Below are 8,112 nucleotides of genomic sequence, written 5' to 3' on the forward strand. Positions count from 1 at the left end.
GCGCACAAAAGAGCCGTTACTGTGTGGAGCCTCTAGGGGCGCCACGGACGCGCACGCGCCCTTCGAAAGTAAACAATTTGCGCGTCTCTTTCAAACGGATCGCATGCCGTTTTCTCCCCCCCCCACATGCAAGTGGCTTTTGTATAGTAACCATAGCTGAACTGTGGCATTTGTACTTGTAAGTCCATAGTAACCAAAGGTAAAACAATGGATGGCGCCTGTTTGCTGTGCTTTGATCTGTGTAACTGTGGTTTCTGTTACACAAGCTGTGGAATTTAGAAACGATATAATTATAATTTTATAGTTTAATTAGCCTCCCTCTTCTTAATATGTTACAATTTAGAATTAATCTACAACACTTCTGATAATAATTACAGTTACTGTAGTAAAACCGTGGTGAGTTTACATTTAAGGGTGGTTTAAACCATTTCCTTTAAGGGGTAGCCTATCTTTTTTTTTTATTAAATTGAGTGTTTATTCATTTTTAATTTTTAATTTGTATGAATGAAACCGCTCCTAAACATACTTTATCACTAGAAAAAATTGAGACAAGTTAACCGACTAAACATTAAAGTATTATGCAATCATTTCAAATTGAGACGAGTTATAACTCACAAAATTATTTTATGCTGTTCACTTTATTTAATCAATTAATCTCGATTTAACACAATTCTATCAGGTTTCTGGTTCAAATGTATTTGATTCATGTTAAACTGACTTAAAACCGTCACTCTTTGACATAACTTGATGCTTTCATTTTGAAATAACATGTTTCAATCAAGTAACCCAATCAAACAGGACTTTCGCTTCCCATCATGCTTTGCAAAGGGGCTGAATTCGGAGAGTAAATGTTTAAGTAAAGTGCTATTTGATGCATTTTTAACAAGATGAGAAAATGGAGAGACTTTTTAACGCTTGATGTTTTGTAATGTTAGTGTTTTTGCCATTGTGGTGAAGTGTAGAGCGTGTGCTTGGGCTGAGGACAATTAAAGTTGTTTGATGTAACAAAACCATCTTCTGGCTAGCCAATAAGACCTTGTAAATGTTGTAAAAATAGTATTTCACTAAATAAAAATAATCAATTAAACTGGATTACTAGCTTTGGTTTGTTTTTTATATTAATTTTAGAATAACTACATTGAATAGTTTTGGACAACATTTAAGAATGTTAACCTGATTTAACTAAATGGCATTGAATTAACGTTACGTAAAAAAACTTAAGTTTACTGAAATAAACAATGTTAATTAAATTCAACATAACCCAATTACTTGGCATAAAAAAATTAAGTAAATCCAACGTATTTTTTTTCTTTTTTGAGAGTGACGAAATGGCCAAATTCCATAATCAGCATTTCAGCAGATCAAAACAAACATATAGGCCTACCTGAATGGTTACCAACATTCAAAATGTTTCATAATGCTGCCAGTGTTGGGAGTAACACATTACAAGTACGCGAGTTGCATATTTGTATTACTTTAAGTAACGTGTTCACTGAAATGATGTTTACTGCTTGTTAAAATTGCTTAATTAAAATGAGCTAAAGCAACACAATTGCTATAACTTAACTTGATTGTGTTCAATCCACTTAAATATAATTCAAATTGAAGTTTACTTAATCCCTTTGTGTTGAGATTACATGATTGATTTGTGTTGCATTAACTGAAACTGGGCGGGGCTTGTTGGCTCCCAGCATGCTTTGCATATGGCTTAATCAAGAGAGAGTAAATGTTATTTTATATGTAAAAGTGTGATTTTATGTATTTTTGAGCAAGATGAGAAAGGGGGACACTTGATTGTGTTTAATAGTGTTTATTATTCAATTATGTTGGAAATATTAAAACAATTTAAATGGTTACCAGAAGAGTGGAGCGTTTGCTATAGGCTGTGGACTAAAACAACTAATGTCATAACGGCTTTGCTGAAGGAGCTTTTAAGATGCTAATGTGTGCTATTGCTAGATAAAAGTTTGTCAATTAGCTAGTGCAATATTATAATTCAGTTGTGTAACATTAAAATATATGAAATTGAAGTGGATGACTGAAGGCTAAATTAAATTAAATGCCTGAATCATGGTAGGGAGCCATATAAAATTCATTTTGAGACTCTACTTAATTGGGTCACTTAAAATGTATTCTATGATGTTGAAGTTAATAACAACATAATAACAAATTATGTTTGTTTAACTTAATTGATTCATGAGGGACCATTAAATCATGTAAATCCAATACACTTTTTTCAGTGTAAAGTAATGCATTACTTTACTTTAAAATTTACTAACAAAAAAACAACTTGTATTACTTTTTCAAAAAATGTAATGCAAGTTTTCCTATTTATTGACTGACAGCTCTCCTGTCTCCATGTTGAGAGAAATCGCAAGTGCAGAGGTGTTGTGTGCGCTGAGTGAAGATGATGCTTATTGGAGATCTAGACTAAATGTGAGCAGGCATTTACTCATCTCACTTGCACAAAAACTGATTCAGTAGGCCTATTCCTCAAGAAAATGCACAGTGAAATGCAAGAATATTATGCAAACCTGCCATATAATTAAATATATTAAATAACACAAATATACTTTATGTATTTAATCTCACTTTATTAAAGAATTAGTTCACTTCAGAATTCAAATATCCTGATAATTTACTCACCCCCCTGTCATCCAAGATGTTTATGTCTTTCTCGAGTCGAAAATAAATGAAGGTTTTTGAGGAAAACATTCCAGGATTTTTCTCCATATAGTGGACTCCAATGGCAACCAACGGGTTGAAGGTCAACAAATTGCAGTCTCAATGCAGCTTCAAAGAGCTCCACACGATCCCAGCCAAGGAATAAGGGTCTTATCTAGCGAAAGATCTGTCATTTTCTAAAAAAATAAATAAAAATGTATATACTTTTTAAAGGAACACTCCACTTTTTTTGAATATAGGCTCATTTTCAAACTCTCCTAGAGTTAAACAGTAAAGTTTTACCGTTTTCGAATCCATTCAGCCGATCTCCAGGTCTGGTGGTAGCACTTTTAGCATAGCTTAATTTTTTTAACTCAAAAAAAATGACCAGAGAGTTTTTATATCTTTCCTATTTAAACCTTGACACTTCTGTAGTTACATTGTGTACTAAGACCCACGGAAAATTAAAAGTTGCGATTTTTTTAGGCAGATATGGCTAGGAACTATTCTCTCATTCCTGCGTAATAATCAAGGAACTTTCGTTCTATGGGTGCAGCGGCGCAATGATATTACACAGACCAGATGTATTACATGACAACCTCCTTACACAGTGAGCGTGCTGGGGACTATTTTCAGGCGCTGCGTAATATCATTGCGCCGCTGCACCCATGGTACGGCAGCAAAGTTCCTTGATTATTACGCAGGAATGAGAGTATAGTTCCTAGCCATATGGGCCTAGAAAATCACAACTTTTCATTTTCCGTCTGCCTTAATACACAATGCAACTACAGAAGAGTCAAGTTTTAAATACGAAAAATATCGAAACTCTTTGGTCATTTTTGAGCGAGATGCTAACGGTCTAATCAGATTCAATGATCTACGCTAAGCTATGCTAAAAGTGCTACCGCCAGACCCAGAGATCGGCTGAATGGATTCCAAAACGGTAAAACTCAACAGTTTAACTCTAGGGTAGGGCTGCTCGATTATGGAAAAAATCATAATCACGATTATTTTGGTCAATATTGAAATCACGATTATGTAACACGATTATTTCACATGACTTTGGGAATGTGTTGTATTTATTAAAAATACACCTTTCAACAATTCAATTGAAATTGTAACATTTGTTGTACTTTTTGAACTATTAAAATAAATAATATAACATATATTCAAATCAAAGTATAAAACTATTCACGTAAAAATGATAATCACAAATAAATAAGATCAACAATATGGTTCGGCTAGATATGCTTTTCAGGTACGTCTAACATTAGTTTTCAGGTAGGCCTACAGAAATGTCTCAAATGTAAAATAACATTGCATATTTGAGTGCATAAATTAAAGATGAATCCTATTAAACTTACAAAAGCTATTCAATCCGGATCGGATATGCGTCGTCTTTATCGACTGTATAAAGTTCACTTAAGGCATATACAGACTATGTCTGCTAGGATACTCATCAAGATGGACGTTGACATACGTTTTGTGTGAGTTTGTCCGTTCAAGAGCAAGACTTGAAAGAGAACTCAGTATTTGCGCGCTGAGAGACGTGTGCGCGCTCTCGGATGAACGCACAGAGACACATTTCCTCACAGCGCGCGCGGCTTCTCATTCGCGTCTTCTGGCACTAAACCCGGGTGATGACGGCGAAAACGACTGGTCATATTCAAACATACGGCAGCACTCGCATGCATTGAACAAAGTTTACAAAGAGAGAATTATTTGAAAAATATGAGGGGAAAAAATGACGTTTACACGGCACCCCTGCTCTCGTCAGTTTTTGTTTCTTTATTAGATTGTCATAGGTCACTCTGTTTAATTTTCAAGTGGTTAAACAAATTCGTGGTGTTCCCTTGCGTTGCAGCCACTACCATGTAGCAAATCTTGCACGTAGCATGTTTCTGCTCGTCGTCTGATTCCTCGAAGCCAAACTGTTCCCAGACAACGGAGTTGGTTTTGCCTTTTTTGCTCACCAAACGCTGCTGTAACTGCCCTCCTTCTGCCATCTTTACTCGCGCAGAGTTTTTACATTCCAGCGGATGATATGCACACGAGACTCCCGATCTGAGAAAGTTTGTGGCTTCGGGAGGGGCGGATGAGCGCGTGCGCGTTTCATTCAGAACGCAAGTCAAAATAATCGTTTTTTCTCGATTGTACTATTTTGGTGATCGTTGGGAGGCAAAATCGAAATCGAAATCGAAATTCGATTAATTGCACAGCCCTACTCTAGGGGAGTTGGAAAATGAGCCTATTTTCAAAAAAAGGGGCAGTGTTCCTTTAGCCACAAATACTCGTATTGCACTGCTCTGCGCCACGCATTTCATAATCACATTGAAAAGGTTGCGTGTGACGTAGGTGGAAGGGCGAAAAACTCCATCTAATTTTCTCCAACTTCAAAATCGTCCGACATTGTTTTTTTTTTTTACCATTTTCTTTAAAGGCCGTTTGACTTAGGGCATTTTCACACCTGAAAGTCCGCACCAAGGTCCGAACTGAAGTTCATGTTTTGATACATTTTATACATTCGGTTAGTTTTGGTTTGGTTTCACAATGCAATTATGTGAGCGCACTAAAGAACTTTACATGACACACTTGCGTCCACTCGTCATCATCTATGTGGGCGGCATCTGGACATTGATTGATTTGTAAACGGACGTGCGTCTGACGTCAGCGTCTTTGACAAGTGTGAATGAACGGACGCATATCGTTGCCACTATTGAACAGTGCACATTGTTTGACTATTTTCTTTTCGTTACGTTTAAAAGTGGACATTTCAAGCTTTATATACACATATTTCTCATGTTTGTGAGACAAGTAGCCTGGTGAGTTTCGGTTTATTTGAGACGCGCTCCAGTTCATGTGCAAAGCATGTGACCGCTCCCACGATTATTGTCTGCTATAGACTATTTGCTTCTTATTTATTAAATCCAGGCAATTATCAGATTAAACGTTGATTAAAATTAAGATACAATTTATACAAAACTAAATTCACATTAAAGAAAGGCTTTCTAAGCAAAATCATACAAAATTTCTTTCAAAATCATTTGTGACCTTCTGTCTACTGACATATTGCGCATCTTTTCACTTTTCATAATCAACTTAGCCTAGATGAAATTTAAAAATAACATTATAATATTTAAACATAAACAGGAACTTCCTGTAAATGGTCTGAAAGTACGAACCATACAGAAAATGCTTTCACACTAGAAACGAACCGAACCTTTGTTCAGTTTGATCCGGACCGAGACTACCTCTTCTCATCTGACCAAACTTCGTCTGTTTGGTCCGGGGAAGGTTTCACACCTGTAATTTTGATTCGGACCAAACTGAAAAGTCCGAAAATCCGGACCAAATGTGGTAGGTGTGAAAGCGCCCTTAGTCTTTGCACGTTTGCTTTCCAAACACTGGGCCGGTACTTCCGCCTGACCTTTCCAACATGATAACATAATGCGTAAAAGGACATTTGGGTTTTCCTTTTTATTTATTTAATTGCTGAAGTAAGAGTGCTGAACTTTCTTCTCCTCCGTCCTATTCTTCTGCGATCCAGAACGGCAGCACAGCTGAAAGAAAGGTTTGAGCTGCGCCCTCTACTGTACAGGCCAGAATTCGCATTTCCTTCAGCCTGAAGATTATTCATTTCACTTTTGGTATCAAAGGGCCTTTACATTTGCTATTAAAAACAAGCAAGCGAGCCCAGCCCAGGTGAGAAAAGGTAAAGCAACAGTAACCTAACACATGACTTTCCATAAAAAGTAACTAAGTAATGTATTTAGTTACCTTTTAGGGAGTAACACAATACTTTTAAAAGTAACTTTCCCCAACACTGAATGCTGTTCCGGAAAAATAGGCCTACTGACAACTTTCAGCTTTAAAACATGTCGAAATTGGGAGCTACTGGTGCCTTCAAAGAACAGTCTGTAGAAATAGGGCGCAAATGTATTGCTAATATGAAGGAATTTTCCATATTGATTTTTCTCAGGTGTTGGTTTCCCTGTAGTTTGGAATTACGCATTGCTTTTGTCCCGCAGCCAAAAAGGTTTGGTAGCATTCTTCCACATATATTCTTTTATGTTTCACAGAAGAAAGCAAGTCTTACAGGTTTGGAACCACATCTATACGGTTGAGTAGATGATGACAGTGTTTGCTTTTTGGGTGAACTCGCATTTAAAATATGCTGTGACAACACAAACTGATGTGTATTGCAAAACATTTTTGAACTGCAGAAATATACAAGAAATGCTTTGAGGAATTGATAAGGTTCAATAAGAGAATATCAGATGTTTTGATAAAACGGGTTGGAAAGGGCAAGTTAAGATTTCTAACTTTTAAATTGAATCAAAATTTAGTTAGTGTGTATTAATTAGCCAATGTTTTACTAAATGTAGAATTATGGTTTTTATATAGATTGTCTTTGGAGAAAATAGTTCAATAAAATCAAAATGTATTCAAAGAGAGTCAAAATTATTTACTTGATTACAAAGTAAAGTTAAATGAACATATTCATTATCTACTAATACCTTCATGTCTGTCCACATGAATGGCTGAATATAACATTTAAATCAATGTCTTCTAGCAAGTGCACGGACAGAGCAGATTAAAAATAAGTGGTCCCAATTTTTTTTGCAAACGTGGACATTTTGGGGCAGTTCATCACTCAGATAGAAAAGACAGGCTTCTCAGACGAATGGCTGCTGGGATACATGGAGGGGAGAGACTCAGCCTGGAGCATTTCAATGGGAGTTTGATGATGTGTGTGCAGAGAGGAATGGGACAAAAGTGGTCCTGGTTTATGCTGACGCGTGGCACATCTCTCGGCTACAATCTAACACTAATCAATCTGAAGTGAGAATGAGAATATTAGAGAACAAACTGTAACCTGAACTCGTTATCACGGCGTTGCTTTCGCACAGTGAGATTTTGAGTAATTGTAAATCTATATTTTTTTCAATCTTTCTCCCTTCATTTCCTAAATGATGGACAATGTGGCCCAGTGGTAAAATGTACTATATGTATATATATCTTTCTCTGTGTCTGTATCTATGTGTTACAGTATACACACACACACATATATATATATATATATATACACACACACATATATATATATACATACACACATACATCCATTATATATGCACATTTATATAAAAACATGCATGCATATGTATGTGTTTATATAAATGTGCATGTATGTAGATGTGTGCCTCTACACTATATTGCCAAATGTTTTGGGACGCCTGCCTTTACATGCAAATTAACTTTAATGACATCCCATTCTTAATCCGTAGGGTTTAATATGGAGTTGGCCCACCCTTTGCAGCTATAACAGCTTCAACTCTTCTGGGAAGGCTTTCCACAAGGTTTAGGAGTGTGTTTATGGCCATTCTTCTAGAAGCGCATTTGTGAGGTCAGGCCCTAATGTTGGACGAGAAGGCCTGGCTCTCAGTC

This window comes from Gobio gobio (assembly GCF_949357685.1).
Source record: "Gobio gobio genome assembly, chromosome: 1".
Classification (NCBI taxonomy): domain Eukaryota; kingdom Metazoa; phylum Chordata; class Actinopteri; order Cypriniformes; family Gobionidae; genus Gobio; species Gobio gobio.